Here is a 22,348-nt window from a genome sequence, read left to right on the forward strand (position 1 = left end):
TGAGAGTGGGCGAGGGGAGGAGGGGAGGGTGGGGAGATGAGGAAGGGAGGGGAAGAGGGGAGGGCGGGGTGAGGAGAGCAGGTGAGGGTGGGGGCGAGGGGAAGACCCGATGTGGGTCTGAGATTCCAAGAACGAGTCAGGCGTGCACAGGCCCACGAGCAGGGAGACTGTGGGGCAGGAACCGCCAGGCAGCGCGAACTCTGCGTGAGGCCGCGGATGCCGTGCTCAGGGCCCTGGTGCTGCCTCTCGTGCAGGTGCGACAGACCCCCCAATGGCCAGCAGTGCGGAAGTGCCCAGAGACCCCAAGTGTCCGCCACAGACCCACAGACCCAACATTCCTCTGACGCCCGGCCAGGCGGCTGTCTCCAGAGAGGCCCCCGAGTGACAGGGAGGACAAACCCAGGCCACATCAGGTGGAGGAGGGTCCAGAAGGGCAGGATGGTGCTGAGATCAAGTCTGATTCCACCCCCCAAAGTCTGGAGAACGTGGGCTTCGGTCAGAGCCACGGAGGCCAGGCGGCTCAGCGAGGGCAGAGGTGTGCGGGACAGGCTCGGGAGCCCAAAGCTCTGCTGAGGACGTCAATGGCAGTGTGTGAGGAACCTGGTGTGCGGTGAGGTGACATCTGGCAGGAGCACCAAGGTTCCTCCAGAGCTCAGGAGGTAAGAGCAGAGTTGAATACCAGGGGGCTAAGGGCATGACAGAGGCCACAGGACGGAGTGACAGCGGGCTGTGAGGGTGAGTGACGGTGGTTGTGAGGGTGACGGTGGCTTGTAAGGGTGAGTGACAGTGGCCTGAGGATGAGTGGCAGCAGGATGTGAGGATGAGTGACAATGGCTGTGAGAGTGACAGCGGACTGAGGATCAGTGACAATGGCTGTGAAGATGAGTGACAGTGGCCTGAGGGTGACAGTGGCTGTGAGGGTGAGTGACAAGGGCTGTGAGGGTGAGTGACAGGGGCTGTGAGGGTGAGTGACAGGGGCTGTGAGGGCGAGTGACAATGGCTGTGCTGTGAGAGTGACAGCGGCCTGAGGATGAGTGACAGTGGCCTGAGGGTGACAGTGGCTGTGAGAGTGAGTGACACTGGCCTGGGAGTGGGTGACAGGGGCTGTGAGGGTGAGTGACAGGGGCTGTGAGAGTGACAGTGGCCTGAGGATGAGTGACAGTGGCCTGAGGGTGACAGTGGCTGTGAGGGTGAGTGACACTGGCCTGGGGGTGGGTGACAGGGGCTGTGAGGGTGAGTGACACTGGCCTGGGGGTGGGTGACAGGGGCTGTGAGGGTGAGTGACACTGGCCTGGGGGTGGGTAACAGGGGCTGTGCGGGTGTGATGGGCTGTGAGGGTGGGTGACAGGGGCTGTGAGGGTGAGTGACACTGGCCTGGGGGTGGGTGACAGGGGCTGTGGGGGTGAGTGACAGGGGCTGTGAGGGTGAGTGACACTGGCCTGGGAGTGGGTGACAGGGGCTGTGAGGGTGAGTGACAGGGGCTGTGAGGGTGGGTGACGAAGGCTGCCCATCCGTTTGAGTGACCGTGGGCTGGCCTGAGGGGCCCAGCAGCCAGGGGTCAAGGGTACGTGCTGTCAACAACTCCAAGGATGCCCAGGACAGCTCAGGGGAAGGGGCCGCGCACGCTGCGGAGCTCGAGTTCACAGAACTGGGGCGTGAGGGGCCACGAGGCGTCAGGTTGGTCAGGGGTGCCCCTTCCGAGCCCAGCTCCGGGCAGCGGGTCTCAGGACTCAGAGCTAAGACTGGGGCCAGCACCTCTGAACTAGGCGGCCACCCGGCTGCAGAGTCAAGGCAGGGACAGGTCTGCCAGTGGCCCCGACAGACCAGCCAGGACAGGGAACGCGGCGCCCACCACGCCCACAGCCCCGAGAGCGGCAAAGCCGAGGAGGATGGAGCTGGAGGCCAGCGGACAGGCCCTGGGTCCGAGAGTGAACGCAGGGGCGGGGTGGGGAAGGGCACGATCTCGTCCACTCTCGGCGGAGCGACAGGAAACAGACGTGTTGGCCCAAGGGCTGCAAGGGGGAAACTGCTGGCGAGCGTCGGCCGGGCAGTCGCGGAGACAGGCCCGCCCCAGTGCCCCGTGCGGGCCGCAGAGGGTCAGCCGGGGAGAGCTCAGCTCCCGCGGCCCAGCTCTGGGCAGCCTGGCCGGAGCCCGTGGCAGGCCCTCCCCGGCCACAGCCCACAGCCCGGGAGCATCAGTGAGGCCAGTCTCTGTTCCTGACCGAGCGCGTTCGCCCAGACGCCCCAGGAGGAGACAGGAAGGCCAGAAGGACGAGGGACGGGCTGGCGCGGGCCCGAGCACCCACACGCTCCCCAGCGAGGGGTCCCAGAAGCGACAGTTGTGCGGGCAGAGCTGGGCGGGGGCCGAGCTGCAATACCTGCCCTTCGTCCGAGCCTGCCGGCTGGGAGGCAGCGCGGCACCTGCTGGACCAGCTGCTGCCGGGAAGGGGCCGGGGACGCCGAGGCGGCAGCGCCCGGAGGAGGAACCAGCCCAGAGCCCAGGACAGACGCACCCCACACAGAAAGGCGCCTCCGCACCCAGGACCAGAGCTCCACACACCCGCCCCACACAGCCCCCCCCACAGGAGTCAGAGTCAACAGGCTCGGCCAGCACTGCGGGCCGTGGGCGTCCTGTGACCCCTTGTGCCATGAGATGTTCAAGGGGAAACCAAAGTACTCACAGTCATGTCCGAAGGCAGAGAATGGGCACTCAGAGACAGCACTGAAGCAGTGGGAGCACTCCCAGACATCACTGAGGGGAGGGGGAGCACTCCCAGACATCACTGAGGGGAGGGGGAGCACTCCCAGACATCACTGAGGGGAGGGGGAGCACTCCCAGACATCACTGAGGGGAGGGGGAGCACTCCCAGACATCACTGAGGGGAGAGGGGGAGCACTCCCAGACATCACTGAGGGGAGAGGGGGAGCACTCCCAGACATCACTGAGGGGAGGGGGAGCACTCCCAGACATCACTGAGGGAGAGGGGGAGCACTCCCAGACATCACTGAGGGAGAGGGGGAGCACTCCCAGACATCACTGAGGGGAGAGGGGGAGCACTCCCAGACATCACTGAGGGGAGAGGGGGAGCACTCCCAGACATCACTGAGGGGAGAGGGGGAGCACTCCCAGACATCACTGAGGGGAGAGGGGGAGCACTCCCAGACATCACTGAGGGGAGAGGGGGAGCACTCCCAGACATCACTGAGGGGAGAGGGGGAGCACTCCCAGACATCACTGAGGGGAGAGGGGGAGCACTCCCAGACATCACTGAGGGGAGAGGGGGAGCACTCCCAGACATCACTGAGGGGAGAGGGGGAGCACTCCCAGACATCACTGAGGGGAGAGGGGGAGCACTCCCAGACATCACTGAGGGGAGGGGGAGCACTCCCAGACATCACTGAGGGGAGAGGGGGAGCACTCCCAGACATCACTGAGGGGAGAGGGGGAGCACTCCCAGACATCACTGAAGGGAGGGGGAGCACTCACAGACATCACTGAGGGGAGAGGGGGAGCACTCCCAGACATCACTGAGGGGAGAGGGGGAGCATTACAGACATCACTGAGGGGAGAGTGCAGACTTCACTGAGGAGAGGGGAGAGCACTCACAGACATCACTGAGGGGAGAGGGGGAGCACTCAGACTTCACTGAGGAGGGGGAGCACTCAAAGACATCACTGAGGGGAGAGGGGGAGCATTACAGACATCACTGAGGAGAGAGGGGAGTACTCACAGACATCACTGAGGGGAGAGGGGGAGCACTCACAGACATCACTGAGGGAGAGGGGAGCACTCAGAGACATCACTGAGGGGAGAACACTCAAAGATATCACTGAGGGGAGAGTGGGAGCACTCAGAGACATCACAGGGGAGAGGGGGAGTGGGAGCACACAGACTTCACTGAGGAGAGGGGGAGCCCGCACAGACATCACTGCAGCTCGACCCTGGGTGTGATGCTCTGGGCAGGCCTCAGTTTCCCCAGCAACAGCACATCCCCCCACCCCCCGCGCGGTCCCCCGTCCCCGACGCCGTCCCCGCCTACCTGGGCGCCGGCCCCCGCGGGCTCCGGGTCCCGGGCAGGCTCCCGGGCGGGCTCCCGGGCGGGCTCCCGGGCGGGCTCCCCGGCGGGCGCGCGGCGGCGCGCGGCCTCGTGCAGCTGCAGGCGCGCGGCGGCCAGCTGGGCCCGCAGCGCCTCCTGGCGGCGGCCCGCGCGCAGCGCCGCCCGCAGCGCCCGCGCGCAGCAGTGGCCGGCCGGCGGGGGCAGCGCGGGCGGCCGCGCGGCGCAGGCGTCGCGCACGTGCGCGTCCAGGTCGCGGCGCGCCAGCGTGCGGCCGCAGGCGCGGGGGCAGCGCGCGGGCGCGAAGCCGCAGCGCTCCAGGTGCGCGGGCAGCTGCTGCAGCGGCAGCACCCGGTCGCAGCCGCGCGCCGCGTGCGCGCACTTGACGGCCAGCTTGAGCACCAGGCGCTCGAGCGGCGGGACGCGGTGCAGCGCGCGCGGCGACAGGCGGCCGCGGCAGCGCGCGGGGCAGCGGCCCTCGCGGCCCACCCAGGGCAGCACGCAGCGCGCGCAGAAGACGTGGCCGCACGGCGTGGTCAGCGGCTCCTCCAGCACCTGGCGGCACAGCGCGCACTGCAGCTCGGGCGCCACGTCGCCGTCGAAGCGGTCCAGCTCGAAGCCCATGGCGCGGCCGGCCCGGCGCGGCCCGCCCGGCCCGTCCGGCCCGCCCGGCCCGTCCCCGCCGTCCCCGCCGGCCGCGCGCCCCGACTGCGCCTCCGCGCCCGGACTTCCCGGCCGCGCCGCCCCGGGACTCCCCCGCCGTATTGGCGCGAGTGCGCGCGCAGCGCGGCCGGCCGGCGCGGGCGGGGGGCGCGGCGGGGGCGCGGGCCCGGCCGGCCGCGGGGGCCGCCCCCGAGGCGCCGAGCCCCGCGCCGCGGCCCCCGCCCGCCGGCCGCGCCCCCCGCGGCCCCCGCGCCCGCCGCCGAAAGCGCGTGGGCCGCTACGCGCGCACTTACGGCGCGCCTATTTATTTCCTTCCAGGGAAAGTTGGAGGCGCCCCACGCCCCCGCGCCGCGGTTCCGAGCGGCCCGGGCGGGCGCGGGGGGGCCGGGTTCGGGTGCGGGTCCCCCGCGGAGCAGCCGGGCCGCCGGGTGGGGCCCCGGCCAGCCCCCAGGGGCCGTTCCCCGCAGCCGCTTTGTTCGCCGACGCCCCCCGCCCCTGCCCGGGCCGGGGCGCCCTGGGGACCCTGCGGCGGCTGCCCGGCCTGACCCCTGCCCTGCGCGGGGCCGGGCACAGCTGGCACCAGACCCCGGGTTCTGGGACTCCCCCGCCTGGGCAGCCGGAGGGAACGGCCCTGGAACTCCGGGAAGCTGCGGGCTGTGAGGAGGACGAGGACCGCTGGACCCGCGGTCACTCTCCTCTCCCGGGCCCCCACTGTGACCTTGGCGTGAGGGACTGCGGGCTGGCCCCGCGCTGACCTTCCCGGACTGTCACCGACTATTCTGAGCACTGTCACGTGGGCGCTGTCACCGGCGCCCTTGGAGGGGTGCAGCCTCTCCTGAGACCAGGGTCACCGTGTCCCGCGCCCAGCCCGAGGGACGGGAGCTGCCCCACGCCTGGCGCTGCACCGTGGGGCTCAGACACCCGGAGGTTCTGTGAGTCGGAAGCAGCAGCTGCTGCCGGCCTTGGCAGAGCCTCCTGGCTAATTTTAGGACCAGTCTGAGTCCTGGGGGAGGAAGGCCTGGGGTCTCAGCTGCCAGGCAGAGTAGCCGGGCCAGAGGCACAGAGGTTCCCAGGGGTCCATCAGTGTCCTGCTCGCAGGCCCCGGGGTGACAGGCCCTGTGCTTGGACAGCCATCCCGCCTTCCCATCCCTCAGGGGACAGCGCCAGCTCAGGCCCCTGCCCGGCCTCAGAGGGACAGAAGTTGAGGTGCAGCACCCCAGGGAGGGGGGAGGAGGAGTGGATCCCCGGAGCCAGGCTGCACACAGGCCTCAGGAGGCCCCTGCCCCCAGCACTGCGGTCAGGGCCGGCTGAACCCCCCGCCTCCCGGGTGGAGCAGAGCTGACAGGTCGGGGCAGAGACAGGAGAAGAGCAGGACAGAGCCCCCCACTGCAGACTTGCGGCCAGGCCCGGCCACGTTCCCTCACAAACCCATGTGAGGAGTTCGGGCGTTCCCTCAGAAACTCCCAGAAATGGTGAAGCGTCGGTACCCTGTCCTGGGGCCCGTCCAGAGTGACCGCAGGTACGCTGCTGGGGAGGGTCATGCGTGCAGCTGGCACGGTGAGAGGCCAAGGCCGCTCAAGGCGGGGACTCGACGGGGCACAGCCGCTGTGGAACAGCTTGGCACCTTTGGGCATGCAGACATGGAGTGGCCGGAGAACCAGCGCTCGGGCCTGGCTCCGGAGCGGTACATTTGCCTTCTCGTGAAGGACGTGGGCCCGGCTGTCCGTGTGCTGCGGGGGTGTCACCACGGCTTGGTTCTATTGCGGTAGAAATGCCATCCCCAGCAGCAGGACAGAAGCGGGGACTCGGGCTGGTGGGGTCTGGCTGGAGATGTTCTGAGGGGAACTGAGCAAAGCCCCATCTCCGCAGACTCAGGGTCCGTGGGGGCTGCTGGTGCCTGGTGAAACTGCTCTAGAACCTGCCGTGCCAGTGGCACCTCGTTCCGCTCACGCCGCCTCGGCTTGTGACTCACCGCTCACGGAAACACTGTGGAGACCTTTGTCGGGTGCCCTGATGGGAAGTGGCCTCTGCAGGGGGCAGGACGAGTCTCAAGTAAAGACCTGTAGGCTGAGTGTCCAGCAGAGGGTTCCCGGGCTGAGGGCACGTGAGGGCAGTTTCAGTGTCCAGTGCTGGCCTCACCAGAGGCACGCTTCCCTGAGAACGGCCAGTCCCTGAGCACCGCCTGGAGAGCCACAGAAAAAGACCTGGGATGATTGGAGCTGCCACTGTGTCGCTGTCCCAGGAGCGTGCAGGGGGCCGGTGGCAGGACATCTCAGGGTGACGCTCAGCCAGGGGTCAGGCTGGAGGGGCTTCTGGGGAGCCAGCTCCACCCACGGGGCAGCTGGGAGGTCACCGAACACTGCAGGGACAGCTCAGCCGGGAGCCATGCCCTGGACCTCTGTGGGCCTCGCAGCAGCCACCCTGTGCCCCGAGCTTGTCCACTGTCCTTCCCTCCAGGAGCCTTCCGGCTACTCTCTGGGGTGGGCGCACGCCCCGAGCCTGTGATTTATGAGAAGAATCCACGATTCTCTGGCTCTTCTCCACTGACCCTATAGGCCAGCTCAGATGGGGGTCCCATCTGCCCTAACTGGGGGCTGCATGTCATCCATCCTCACGAGGGTTCCAGTGGTCGCCGTGCTGTCCCTGGAGCCTCAGCTTCCCAGTGCAGGCTGTCCACCCGCAGGGCTGTCCACCCTCGGGCCTTCCACCCACAGGGCACCCACGCGTGCTCCACACCAGGCTGTGTTACAGAAAGCCTGGCCCATTCATACTCTGTTTTCCTGTTTCCAAAGTTTTTTTTTTTTTAACCACAAAAGAATAACTATCTGGAGCTGGGGAGTGGGAGGTGGTCTTTGGGCAGAACATTCCCGGAAGGTGACATCTCTGAAATCTTGTCTTGACATGGAAGTTTGTACCTGCAGGAGGGCAGAGCCAGCAAGGAAACATTAGGAAATATTAACAAAACAGCTTCCACAGCTGCTGTTACAGTGTAACAGAGGGTCTCGGCCTTCGCCCGGCCCACCGTTCCAGGCAGGTGAGGGACCAGGCAGATGCTGGCAGGCGCTCTGTAATTTTGGCAAATAGCATGCTCCCTCCGGACAGAGTACGAAGAGCTTAGAAGTGGAATCCAGCAAGATGAAAGGCTTGAGGACAGTGAGTCATGTGTCATTGGTGGGAACCTCTGTAGTAACTTATAATTTATCTGATTATGTAAGCTCAGAGATGAAGATAAAGCTCCAGCCAGGAGCTCCCGCTGGTCTCTCTCCCAGCACCTCGGCGCTTCCCTGGGAGCAGGAGGAAAGTGAAAGTGTCTGACTTCTGTCACGTTTTCTGGGTTTGCCTGGGTTTGCTTCCAGAAGGGCCTCTCCTGCCGGCCAGGCTGGCGGCTGCCTGCTCGCTCCCATGGGTGCAAGCTGTCACAGCACACCCGAGTGACTCTGGCAGTCGGGAAGGAGGTCACCACGGGGAGGGGCCGTCCCCCAGGGCCTCAGAGCAGCTTTTCCTAAAAGAGAGGGAAGGAGGGAGGCACGCTAAGTCACACCCACTCCTGGCTCGTCCCAAGGGGGGCAGGAAGGGCCTGGTGGCTCTCGGGCTGGGGGACTTTCCTGAGAGGAGCAGGGTCCTGCAGGCTGGGCTCTGCCCTGGCCGGGCCCCAGGGCAGTGAAGCCAGTGGTGGCTGCTGGCTGGGCACACTTCCCAGAGAGCTGCAAGTGTGCCAAGGCCAGGCTGCAGGAATCCCTGGCTGTGGGGCCCGCCTGGGGCTTCACGTCAGCATGAGACATCACCGGGACTCTGGTCCTGCTCCCCTCCCGGGCAGCACCACGCAGGCAGGCTTCTCTGGGCCCTGAGCACTGGGAGTGGAACCTGGGCTGTGTGGGGGGCAAGCTGGCGCCCCTCGGAGGCTGCGCAGCAGAGCACCGTGGCCACCACAGCAGCCTCGCTGAGAGGCTGGCAGTGCAGCGGGGATGTAGGACAGACTGCAGCCCATATTTGGGGGGATCGAGGCTCTCGGCCAAGCTGGGCCTGGCAGGCCTGCCCTGGGACAGCAGCTGGGAAGGGCCCTTCCTCTGGGCCTCTCTTGGACACAGCCTGCACAGCTGGCCCCGAAACACAAGCTTCACAGAGAGGAGGCCTCCAGCATCCCTCGCACAGCTGCCCTCACGGGCACAGGCCCCGGCTCACCCACCCCTGAGAGGGCCGGAGTGGGGAGGGACCGGCTCGGACTCGGGGAGCGCGGCTGTGGGCTGCAGAAACAGGCCACGCCCAGAGCTAAGAGCCTTCATCTCCAAAAGCCGTTCTGACCGCTGACTTATTTCAAATGAACAGCAGAGGAGAAAGAAATTTTTCCTTTGAAAGAACATTTCCTTGGCTTGGTGCTTCTCCTCATCCTCTCCTGTCACACTGGATTTGGTGGAGTTTCTCACTTTCTGGGAAACTTTTATGTAATGAATTTTCCAGGTGGTTTGCAAGCCAAGTGGTTCAGAGCCTTCTGCAAGGTCACGGGGGGCGGACGCCTCTCCTCACGCACAAGTCCAAACAGAAAGACTCATTTTCTTCAAAAGATCCTGATAAACCTCTGACCTGAAGTTTATCTGCTTAAATATCATTCCCAAACCACTCCGTTTCGAGTTTGGGAATTCAGATCTCATTACCAGATCTGGGAAGCGTAGCCCGAGAGAGCTTCCTCTGTGAAGCTGGTGGGTGTCCCTCACCTGAGGCTGGAAGGAAAGGGAAGCAGCGCCAAGCCCGTCCCCTCAGCCCGAGCCTGGAGGGCGTGGGCGACTCGCACAGGACGGGCCCTAGTGGGGCACACGTGGGCTTGTGCTGGGTCAGTGCTGGAGTAGAAATGGGGCATCCCTGAGCCTGACGCTCACGAGGGGCGGAGGCACAGCCTGGCCCTCGGGGGGGGGGGGGGGCGGGCACAGCCCTGGCTGCCCTCCTACCTGTGGAACGGGCAGGAGTTCACTGCAAGGGGCAGTCTGGCCTGGCCTGGCGTCCAAGCAGCGTGTGGTGCGTCCAGGGCGATGCCCAGCCGGGCTGTGGGTCTCGAGCCACCACACCAGGCCAGCTGCATTCCTAGAGGCTGAAACAGGCCCCAGAGGCCAGCGCGGTCAGTGGTGTGGTGTGTTCTCCTGTCTCGGAGCTTCTGTCTGGTGGCCACACCACTTCCTGATGGGCAGCAGTGCCTGAGCCCCGGAGAATCTCAGCAGGAATAACGGTCTCCCTGGCCCTGGTCCCCCTGCAGGCTTCGCTGCCCCTCTCGGGGTTCACACGCTCACCCCGAAGTCCAGGGGCCTTCCCTGCTCTTTGTCGGCCTTTCAGACACCAGGTGGCCACACGGCAGGCACGGCTGGACCTGGCCCAGCCCAAGGTGAGTGAGTCCTGGTTTTCCTGGCAGCGGGTGCCAACCCTTGCCGCGGGCCAAGCTGTCTTCCTGACGTGGGTCTGGCGGGTCCAGGCCAAAGGGCCTATTTCTGCTCAGTGGCTGTCGTGTGGCCACAGAACCCGGTAAGCCTCTGCCCAGTCCCCCCGCCCGGCGAGGAGGGGTCAAGGCAAGAGGCCACGTGCAGGACCCAGGGTGGGGGCCGGGTCCTGGCTGCTGCACAGGGAGGGAGGACGCCCTGGCAGGGGTCTCATCCGGCCCAGACCCAAAGGCCCACTGGACTTTGTCCGCCCTGGCAGGGGTCTCATCCGGCCCAGACCCAAAGGCCCACTGGGCTTTGTCCGCCCTGGCAGGGGTCTCATCTGGCCCAGACCCAAAGACCCACTGGACTTTGTCCGCCCTGGCAGGGGTCTCATCCGGCCCAGACCCAAAGGCCCACTGGGCTTTGTCCGCCCTGGCAGGGGTCTCATCTGGCCCAGACCCAAAGACCCACTGGACTTTGTCCGCCCTGGCAGGGGTCTCATCCGGCCCAGACCCAAAGGCCCACTGGACTTTGTCCCGTGCCGGAAAGGCAGATGCGCCTGCCAGGCTGGGCCTGACGCAGTCACGCAGGAGGAAGGCGCCTCCTGGGACTCGGGGCTCACCAGCTGAGGAGAGCGTGTCCACTGCTGGGCCTTGGAGCTGGTGTGGAATGAGGCCATGGCCAGGGGCGAGTGCCTTGTCCTGGATGGCATGTGAGGTGTTGGGACCCGGGGACCCTCTGCCCCACGTCTCTGCGTTCAGCTCTCCTTGACTCAGTTTCCCTCTATTCTGGGGTTGATTCAGGGTGATGGTGGCTGCTGTGCCCCACGTCTCCCTTGTCCCGCCTCCGGCTGAACTGAGGCCCAGGGGGAGCTGACCGCCGCTTCCTACACCTGAGACACAGCTGGTGCTGAAGTGACAGTGGTTAGGCCAGAGACTTCCCTCTGACCCACGGAGCAGCTGCACGGTGCTTTGTGGAAATGCCGCATTGTGGCAGCCTGGAACAGGGGCTGAGGCCACCTACATCCGGCTGCGTTCCCCGTCAGGGCCCATCAGGGTGGCCGTGGTCTGGTGCACACCTGGGCGGCGGGGTGTGGGGGGGGGCAGCACCTGCAGGAGGCACAGAGGAGGCTCTCGGCACACCTGCAGAGGGGCTGGCAGGCTTGTCCTGCCTTGGGGCAGCACCAGGAGGCACAGGCGCCCACAGTGCCAGGGCAGAGCCTGGGTGGGGTGTACACTGCGCAGAGGAGTGTCAGGCCGGGGCGGGGGGCAGGTGGCAGTCAGACCAGGGGCCCAGCGAGCACTGTCCTTGGCCTCCAAAGGCAAGTCTGTCCTGGGCAGGAGAGCAGTGTCCACAGCTCCGCTGGCCAAGGGGTCAGCATCTTGCACAGGGTGGCCAGGTGGGTGGCTCTGGGGCAGGGCCCCCGGGCCCCCCAGAACGGGCGTGCACCTGTGGAGGCTGCGGGAGAGATGCCCACAGGCTCGTCAGGGGGAGGGTCAGCCCCCGTGCCACCCTGAGTGACAGCATGTGGCAGGAGCGTCAGCCCTGAGCCTGCAGCCCCCCGCCCCACACATGCCGCCCGAGTGCGTTGCTGGGCTGGGCCGAGTGCAGTGAGGAAGTTTTCGGGGCTGAGGCCAGCGGAGGCCTCCAGGACCAAGTGACCCAGTGAGTGACTCCGGAGGACCAGGCCAGCAGGCAGAGGGCCCAGCCGGGCGAGGTGGACCCCGAGCTCTCACACGCGTGGAGCCTGCTCAGGGGGCCGCCCTAGGCTGCGTCCCCGCAGTCCTCCAGCCTCACCGCGTGGCTGAGGGGGCCCAGTGGCACTCGCTCTGCTGTGTCAGAGCCCAGGGCCCCGTGACGCCCGCGGGACCCTCGTGCTGCGTTGAAGTCAGGTCCTGGGACTGTGCTAGGAAGGACACACTCGGCCCCTCCTGCCCCCACTGTCCCCTGCCCTCTGGGGGCACCACATCCCCAGTGACAGTGCTCGTGAGGCCCTCGTCTGCAGGTCCCCCAGGCTGTGCTGGGGTCACGGGGGCCGTGGGGGTCAGTGGAGCTGGTGCTAGGGACTAGACCAGGTGGGAGGAGAGGGGGAGTGAGGGCCACTGCACTGCCCGTCACCCTGCCAGCAGAGGGGAGAGGGGCCCAGGCTGGGACCCCAAGATCGAGCCTTAACGACCTCAAGGGCACCAGTGATGTGACTGACACGCCTTCCCTGAGGCCAGCTGGACCTGCCTGCAGTGCAGACCCCAGCCGGCCGCCATTGGGGGCTCTGCGGGTCCAGGACATACCTCAACCATGTGGGCACGGTCCTCAGCCTGACTTGGGGCCAGTCAGGGCCTCCGAGGAGGCGAAGAAGAGGCTGCCCCTGGGGACCTGTGGTCCCTCTCACATGGATTCTTTGCCCTTGGAAAATAGCACGTGGGCGATTAAGTAACATTCCGTAATTAGTCTCCGAGCCGGCAGCCGTCTCCACTTCATCTCACTGATGAAACTCCTGGGATTCAGCCAATCAACCCCCACGTGTGACCGAGGCCTGGCCAGGCTCCAGGAGAACCCCACTGGACACTGCCCAGAGCAGCATGTGCCCCTGACTGCCCCCTGTTGTCCCTGGGGCCTGGCCCTGTCCTGCATTCCCCTGAATCTGGGGCTGAGTGATGACCCAGTTTTCGTTCCTCCACTGAAACAGAGACTGGAAGCTGGGCTGGTGACTGCTCTGTGAGTGAACCCGGCCCTGCGGGGAGAGGGGACCCAGCGTCCCCCCAGGGCCCCGGTTCCAGCACTGCAGTCCCGGTGTCCACCTGGGAGGACACCAGTGTAGCAGTGGGGTCCTGCGTCTGCCCAGCTCGGGCCAGTGTCCAGGGGCCGGTGGAAAAGAGGCTCCAGAGACCTTCGCCAGCCAATGGGTTTGTTTGGGTTTGTGTATCCAACCCTTCTTAGAATCCACTTTCAAAAACATAAATATTTTCCTTGGAAATGCAGATACTTCCTGTGTCGTGGAGGAGAACAAACGAGGGGGCTGGGCGTGGCGTGGGGCCCCATCCGGTCAGGAAGGTCCCAGGCAGGGCCCAGACCCAGGCGCCCCTGAGAGCCGCATCCTTCCCTCCTTCCCGTTTGCGAGCCCAGAGACTCAGCTGGTGTGGGGGACGCTGGCGTGAGACTCAGGGTGGGTAGCACCACGTCCTCTCCCTTTGTCCCCCCGGAAAGCCATCAGGCAGGGTCAGTGTGAGGGACACTCCTCCTCCCAGAGCTGCCGTCCATTTGTCTCTGGCGGCTGGTCGGTACGGGGCTGTGGGGAAGCGTCAGGGACACTGCAGAGCCCAGGAGACCCACAATCCTGTGTTGCTATGTTAAACGCTTTGAGCCTTCTCAGAGTGGAGTGGAGGAGGGGCAGGCACAGCCGGGTCCTGTCTGCCACGGGGACAGCTTCCCTCCCCGCGGCTGCTGTGCCCGCCCCGCAGCCCCCAGGCACCAGCTCGCACACCAGCCCTCCCCTGCAGCGTCCTGGCATGCTTCCGGACTTTGCACCCCCAGGAGAAGGCTCCAGAGGGGAAACCCGCACAGACAAGCTCAGGCCCCCTGAGGGGACCACTCGAGGGACGGCACTTCGGGGGCTGGGACACCCCGAGGGGCAGGTCGCCATGGGGACACTCCCGGAGAGCACCCCACACCCTGGAGCCGGGGCGAAGGTCTCAGCCGGGAGACGCCTTGTGGAGAGGCTGGCGCGGATGGTGCAGGCGAGAGTCCTCCCCTCTGTGCATTTAGACACCACTAAGGGGCTGCGCACAACCTTGCCAGCGGATTGTCCCACCGGCCTGAGCACGGGCCTGGAGCCCACTGGAAGGGCCACCACAGGGAGGGAGGGAGGTCCACGGGCAGAGAGGGGCCACGGCGGCCGGAGGGGAGGGGGAAGGACCCCTCATTCCACATGTCCATGCTGCCCGTGCTCACGGATGTCCACCCTCTGGTCACAGAGTCTGTCACTAAGAGGAGGAAACGAGGTACTTTGTATTTGTATATGCAGAGCTCTGATTTGGTGTATTTTGGTGCAAGCGCGTAGACGCTCACTGTCGTCAGATCCTCTCGAGCTGTACTCAGTCTCCTGAGTGCTTGAGTTGGAGCCATGCGGCCTTGCGCCTGGTGGCCGCAAGCACGGCCAGATGTTTCCTAGCTGCGGAGCGAGACGTCAAGGACAGCTTCCCTCCATCTCTACGTCTGCGATGGTGAGCAGAATTGACTTGCCTTTGAAGCAAGGGCATACAAAGAAATTCCAAATTCATATCTAAATTGAAAACATTTTCTACTTCTGTATCAATTCAGGGTTATTAACATGAAACACAAGAGGATAAAACACAACTCGGAAAGCAGCTTCACACTCTATTACCAACAAAGTGTCTCCTGATTTTTTTCTTACAGTTTTTAACAACCAATTTATAAAAAGGCTGTCAATTATAATTAATTTTCCCCACAAATTCACTCCCATTGGAAACAATACAAAATCTGTGATCTAATTCATATATGCCTATTTATGTCTGGGCTGTGAGAAATTATGATTTCCTGTGCTCTGCCTTGCTCTCGCTGAGCCCCACCCACAGGTGACTTTGCTGTCCCGGGGTGAGAGACACTCAGCATTGGTTCTCTAGCTGACCTTGCTGGAAAGTCATCCCACCAGAGTCACAGAGTGTGGCTTTGTCTGACTGGGTTCTTTCTTCCAGCAAAATCTTTTTAAGTTTCTTCCATGTCTTCTAGTGGCTTGATTGCTAATTTTATTTTTTATCATCAGGAGTTTCCTGCCCACGTGGGAGAGCCTCGCAAGGTCCCCATGGTGTATTAATATGCCAAAACCAGTAACAAGCTGGGTCTCATTCCCCTGACCCTGAAAGAGCCTCCAATGTGGCATCGTTGGGAAGAACGAGTAGAGAGAGGCTGCTAAAATCTCAGGGCTAGGACAAATGGAGACGTTACTGAGACCACTCGAGAAATTTGACAATCAACGGGATGATGATTATGATTATCATCATCATAACTAATTCCTTTTTAAGGACTTGTCATGATTCTTTTTCTATTGTTGAGCCACCCAGTAATACTCCAGGGTGACTCCTGGATCAGTGCTCACTCCCAGTGGTGCTGGGGGACCTTGTGGTACCAGGATTGAACCCAGACCTCCTGCGTGCCTTAAAGCACATACTCACTCCTTTGAGGCATCTCAGACTCCTAAGTTCTAGCCCTGAATAAAGTGCCAAAAACCAGTGTGTAGGCCTTCGTGTGGACATAAGTTTCCACTCCTTGGATAAGTACCAAAGAGTGACTGCTGGGTGGCAGTTACCTGGGCAGGTGTGCAAGGAAACACGTCTGGGGCTTCTGCATCCTGTGCCCTCTCCAGCCATGTAGTGTTCCGGGACCCAGCACCCACCAGCACTTTGGTGACTTTGGTCACTCTCCAAGGCGTGCAGTGAGTGTGTCCTAGCTGTGGTTGTGTTTTCCCAGTGCCCGGTTGCTGTCTGCTTGTCTTCTTCGGAGTAAAGCCCGTTTGGGTCTTTGGCCCTTGTTTCCACACAGTGGCGTTGCCAGGGCCCCTGGGATATTTTGGAGAGGCGTTCCTTTGGAGCTGTGCCTCTGGAGAGTACACTTTCCCGGCTGTGACCAACCTTCCCAGAGCAAAGTGTCCGTTTTAACCAAGTTCAGTCTCCCAGTTTCCTTCCAAAGCTCAGTCTCTCGGGCTTTATCTCAGCTGCTTCATGGCATCTGGGCCATTGCAGCTCTTGCCATGGTACCCTGGTATCTCAGCTCTGGGCCAGGCTATCTTCTTGAGCTGTCCAATTTGCATTTTACATTTAGGTTGCTGACCCATTTTGAGTTGATGTTTGTGAAGGCATAAGATCTGTGCTTCTGATCATGGTTTTGTACAATCATTCTAGAATTAGTGATTGGTACCACAGTGTACTTAATTCTACAAATTATGAAGATGTTACATTATATTCTGCACTGTAGCACTGTCGTCCCATTGCTTATCAGTTTGCTCAAGCAGGCACCAATAACGTCTCTGCTGTGAGACTTGTTGTTACTGTTTTGGGCATATTAAATACACCACAGGTAGCTTGCCAGGCTCTGCCTTATGGGCTGGATACTCTGGGTAGCTTGCCGGGCTCTCTGAGAGGGATGGAGGAATCAAAGCCTGGTCAGTCGCGTGCAAGGCGAACTGACTGGAGTGATAGCACAGGGGTACCCGCTGTGCTATCACTCCAGTCCATCTTCACTGTGGAGAGGAATGAATTTACTATGCAACCTCTGGAAGTTTTATTATTTAAGTCAGGCAATATGAAGAGCAGACACATCTTCGGCAAGAAGCCAAGAAGAGCGAGTTCACTGTGTATCTGGGAGAATGTCTGTGACTAGTCTCTACTGTCCTAAGGAGGCCAGAGGGTCGTCTGGCTTCTGGCATTTCATTCAGTAGACCTCCATTTCTTCCTCTGTGGGCTCCCAGCTTTCACAGATACTATTGTCCGGCCGCTTTCTCTCATCGAGCTGCATGGCCTCCTTGGCATTCAGAGCCTTCTTCAGTGTTTTGTGTTCCTTTTCTTCATCATCACTGTCTGAACTACTCTTTCCAATCGTCTTCTTCTTTTTCTCTCTTTTTTAAATTTTTTCCTGATGTATCTCCATAAGAGTTTGAGGCTTTTTCACTGGTTCTTCTTCAGTTGTACCACGTAGAATATATTCCTCTGAATTAGCAGCCTCCTTCCCGGCCTCTCCAGTACAGTAGGAGCACTTGAAAAAGGAGTGACAGCACTTGTATCCCCACCTGCCATCTTTCCAGTAAGATCCCCAAGTGAGAGTGTGGTTGTGGGTCTTCACATCCTCCTCGTGCTTGGAGCAGGAGACAGCCCCTCCCTGCCCTTGATGACGGCCCCATGTCCTGAGTATTCTGCGTAGTCTTCGGTTTGAGCTAAGCGCAGTTCTGCCGGAGGGGCACCCGGGTGTTCTTGGCCACCGTGCTTCTCTAAGATGCGTGCTTCCTGCTGCTCTTTGAAGTCTCCTTTTTTGACTTTGAAGGACTTACACAGCAGTTCGAGTTTCGTAGGATCAGCTCGTAGATGCACTTCTGATCCTGTGTCAGAGGCTTCCCGAGTGAACAACTGTGTCTGAGCCATTGGGAGGGTGTCACCCGTGTATCTAACGAAGTTATCACCTGCATAGCTCACTTCGTCCGGATTCTTTCCTGCATTAGAACAGGGATTCTTTCTCATTGCTCTGGTGTTGGGATCATAGTAGGCAGAGTTTGGATCTAAGTTCCGCAAGTATTTTGCAATATCTTCTCGAATCCTGAGATTCCGGACTGTGATCCGTCTCTTGGAGTCCAAGTTCTGTCCAGGCATGTCAATGTCATCTGCATATTTATCTTCATCCTCATCTTCACTGTTAAGATCCTTTTCTGCCCGAGAATCTGGTTCCTCTTCTTCCCACTGGTGTTTTGGAGAATTAGCTTGTTCCACTGATTTTCCCAAAGCTAATTCTTCTTGGAGTTTTTGGACTGTCAGTGTTTGCTTTGCTAGGTCCACTTTGGCATGTTCTTCTACAGTTTTCCTGTGTTCCTCTGGATTGTGGCCATTCCCCCATCCCGCTTTCCATCAGAATCAAACATTAACCGAGGCTGAGTATGTTCATCGGGAGCTAGATTAGTCCCTGTAAATTTTGCTCTGACTCGCCTCAGTCTCTCACAGCAGTCTTGATTTTGGGCGTGTCATGGCCCCACAGTTTTCACACACTCCCTTGTGGTATTCGGTCATTATGGAATTCTCTTTTACACCCCGCTTGTACCATTCTCCAGATGAGCTATACTGCTCTGTTTCTCTGGCTGTGGTCTCTGGTGCTTTTAAGTAGGTCTTTTTTGGTGGGTCAGTGTACCATGGCTCTGAAGATATGTACTGAGGAATGTGAGGGTTGATGTCTTTTCCTTCTTCATCAACTTCAACAGGAGCATTATTCCGTTTCCGTTGTTCTTCCAGCTCCTTCTTCTTTCTCCAGTCCTCTCTAGTCATTTTCTTTGGTTCCTCCAAACTCATTTCTTTGTATTATATTCAAAATACAAATTATATTCCAAACACAAATAATCAGTATATTTTTATCTTTCTGAGAAAATAATCAAACTAGGAACAGGGAGAGAGTCTCTTGCCCACGTGCCTAGCTGTCTTCCCTGGGGCCCCTCGGAGGGGATGGGCTTAAGCTTCCCTCCCTGCCCTGAGCAGAGTTCCCGTGGCTGAAGACCTCCAGAGCCTAGCCACAGCCATGCTCAAGACCCCTCTCCACACATTCGGATGAGTCTCACGCATGAAGGTACCAGCAGAGGAACCCAGGTGTGTGGGACCCGGGGCTGAGACCTCCAAGCCTGCTCGGATTGGGACTGGGCCTCCTCTGCCCAGAAGAGTAGCTAGGAGGTCACACCCAGGACTGCCCTCGGCGCTGTGTAATCCCACCAATGACCAACATCCAGAGACTTAAAACCAAGCTCCCAGAAGCGCACAGCTGAAAAGCAGCTGTACAACATCTTATAGCCTATGTCTCCCCCTGGGAGAACCTGGCAAGCTACCGAGAGTTTCCTGCCCACATGGGAGAGCCTGGCAAACTCCCCATGGTGTATCCATATGCCCAAACCAGTAACAATGCTGGGTCTCATTCCCCTGACCCTGAAAGAGCCTCCAATGCAGCATCGTTGGGAAGGACGAGTAGGGAGAGGCTTTTAAAATCTCAGGGCTAGGACGAATGGAGACGTTACTGAGACCGCACGAAAAATTCGGCGATCAAAGGGGTGAGGATGAGGAGGAACAGGGAACTATAAAATGGCAGCACTAGTTCTCTGACTTCACTCTCCTGCCCCGGGCTTGGCTTCTATAGCACTTACACACCTGCCAATACCCATGTGGTAGCATACTGTCTGTTTTGTTGTGGTGTGTTTTGTTCATGGGTCACATTTTGTGCTGCTCAGGGATTACTCCTGGCTCTACAATCAGGAATTATTCCTGATACTTGGGAAACCATATGGGATGCCGGAGATTGAACCCTTGTTGGCTGCGTGCAAGGCAAACGCCCTCCTCGCTGTCCTGCTGCAGGCCCGACCTGCTGGGTTTGGGTGAGCTTGCATGGAATCTATAAAGCAGGGATTCTACAGTCTTGCGGTATTGATTCTCCTACCTGCAAATATGAGCTATCTCTGTTTACGAAGCTTTTCTTTGATTTCGTTCACCCGAGTTTTATATAGAGCTCTAGTGTACATGCCTTTAGGTTGTAGGTGTGTGTTTGAGTATTTTATTTTGGAGAGCACTAATGCAAACAGTGCTGTGTCTGCTTTTGCTGTGGAGGAGAGAGTACCCCCCAAAGTGCTCAGGGTCTCCTCCGACACCACCCAGAGGTGGCCCTGGCAGCACCCGGGAGATCATGTGTGTGTTGGGGATGGAAATGAGTTGCCCATGAGCGAAGCTGGCGCCCTGCCCACTGTTGCCAGCCCCTGAAGCTGTGTTCTTAGTTTCCTTCTCTATCGTTGGTAACTGGAGATAAACTGACTTCTGTACACCAGTATCCGGACCTCACTGTAGAGATCTGTTCAGCCCAGAGGGGTTTCTGTTGATTCTTTCAGGCTTTCATCACAGACGATCTTGCCTTCTGTCAGGTGCATGCATCTTATTTCCTTTTCCTATCTTGTTTCATCAGCAAAGACTTCCAGTGTGACCTTGGAAAGCAGGGGTGTGGAAGGACCTCCTTGCCTTGTCCCTGATCTCAGCAGGAGAGCTTAAGTCTCCTCAGCAGGAGAGAGCGACACTAGCCGCAGGCCATTAGAAGAGAACCTTGACCAAGCTGAGAATATTCCTCTCTGTTTTGAACTGTTTTTAGCATGACTTGGTACTAGTTTTGCCAAATGTATTTTCTATGCCTGTTGAAATTAGCTAGTGTTTCTTAAAAAATTTTTGGTCGTGTCAATGACGGGTTACACTATTTGATTTTCAAAATTTGAACCAGTCTTTCATACCTGAGAGAAATCTCACTTGAAAATTGTGTCTAATTCTTTTTCACTTCTTTGTATTCTATTTGGTGATATTTTGCTAAAGAAATTTTTTATTTTAATAAAACATGCCGGCATGTGGTTCTATGCTAATGCTTAGAATCTTGCTTTAGTGTGAATGTAGTACTTGGGAAGAGCTAGGAGAGCTAGACCACAGAGCCCCGGGCTGAGTTTGTATCTCAAGTACTTGGTGGCATTTACCAGCAAATCCACCTTGGCCTCGCGCTTTGTTGTGGAAAGTTATTAGTTATTCATTCAAGTTCTTTAATGGAAACTGCTAAGTCATTAATTCAACTTCTCTAGTGAAGACTGAGAGACTGCTTAGAGGGTCTTTTTCTTCTTGTGTGAGTTTTGGCAGATGGCATCTCTCAAGTCATTCATCTATTTCATTTAGGCTTTCAACTATGTGGAAGTTAGAAATAAAAATTTTCAGAGCACTCTGCTATTGTTTCAGTTTACGTGCAATCTCTGGAAATGTCCTTAAAAAATCCTGATATTAGTAAGTTGTGTCCTCTTTTCTCTGTCAGCTACTCTGAACAATGGATTTAGTGACATTATCAACATTTTAAAGAACCAGTTTTTGGTTTTTGGTTTAGTTGGTTTTCTCTACTGATTTCTTAGTTTAATATTCACTCATTTCTTCTTGTATTTCCATTCTCATTCTTATTATTTCTTTTATTCCATTTATATTTAATTGAATTTGTTCTTTTTTGTCATCCCCAGGAAAGAAACTCAATATTGATTTGAAATCTTCCCTTTTTTTCCAAGACTAGAAATTTTCCTTCAAGCCTGCTTTTGCTGCACCTGCAAAATTTGGTGAATCATGTTTCATTTAGGTCAGAATATGTTAAAATTCATCTTTGAATTTATTTTCTGACTTATTTTTATTAAAAATTTTATTACTTACTTTTAAATATTCAGGGATTTTCCAGTTACCATTGATTTTTTATTTCTAATTTAATTTCATTACTCTTTGAAGGCACAGATTGTCCTGTATTCTTCAAAACTTGTTAAGGTGTGATTTATTTATTATTTACTTTATTTTAAAAGTTTTTGGTTAAGGGGCATACCCAGGGCGTTCAGGGATTACCCCTGACTGTGCTGAAGGACCCTGTGCAGTGGCAGTAACTGACCCCTGAGTCAGCTGTGTGCAAGTGAGGCCTTAGTGCCAGATCTGCTCCAACCTCATAGGTGTGGCCTAGAGTGTGTTTCCTCTGGGGAATGTCCTGTGTGAACTTGGGAAAAACAGGTACTTCTAAGACATTGAATAGATGTTCATTATATCTAGTGGGTATAAATCAACTTTTGACAGTTTGAACCCTAACTTGTTTATACATAGTGTGTTAGTGTGAGAACCAGCAATCATTCAGCTGTTTTTTAAATTTTTGAGTATTTGGCAGGAATTCATTTTGCTTCAAGAAACTCTTGAATTAGAGTAAACTCTCTGTAAAACTTATCTGTGAAATCTTATCTCTGTGTTGGCAAACTGCGTCGTAAGAATTCTTGACTCTGTTCTCATGGGCTGTCCTATTGGCTGGTAACTTCCTCACAGCATCAGCCGTACACGGAACAACATTTAACAACTGCATTTACCAAAACATTTACGAGTGTTTTTCAATTCTGCTTTAGAAAACAAAGCAAATAGTTTCAGTATGAAACTTAGACTGGAACAAAGCAGTACTGGAATCATCTGTGTCTTATTTTAAAGTTCCTTTAACTCTGAACTTTTAAACTAGCATACTTGGAATAGCAGCCATTGTGATAGAAACTGATATTTTAGGTCAGCTGAAATTCTTCTTTGATGGATGAAAAACATTTAAAAATATCTATAGAGCATTTTTGTTTGTTTGCTTGATATTTATTATTAAATTTGAAGTCACATAAGTAGCAAAACATAGCCAGAGTACACAGGTTGGGCTGTGTTTTTTAGATCATATAACTTATTGAAAATTGAGGTGCTTGCCAGGTCTTTACGGTCTGAATCCTTTATGCTCACATTGGTAGAAAAACCTTATGTATTCTGGTTAGTTTCTTCTGACATCACTAGAGACTTTTTAATACATTTTTTTGTCTTTTCCTCATAATTTTCTAACAGTTTTCATAATGGGATCAATTTCTTTCACCAAGTCTCTGTCTTAAAGTGGCTCTCTTTTGTGTGAAAGAGTATTGGCTAT

At 58.0% G+C, this 22,348-nt stretch overlaps 1 pseudogene; it reads right to left on the reverse strand.

The window, feature by feature from the left end:
• Positions 1-16,756: 16,756 nt before the first annotated feature.
• LOC101547350 (pre-mRNA-splicing factor SLU7-like) lies at positions 16,757-18,183 on the reverse strand (annotated as a pseudogene).
• Positions 18,184-22,348: the final 4,165 nt, after the last annotated feature.

Source organism: Sorex araneus, chromosome 4 (genome assembly GCF_027595985.1).
Source record: "Sorex araneus isolate mSorAra2 chromosome 4, mSorAra2.pri, whole genome shotgun sequence".
Taxonomy (NCBI): Eukaryota; Metazoa; Chordata; class Mammalia; order Eulipotyphla; family Soricidae; genus Sorex; species Sorex araneus.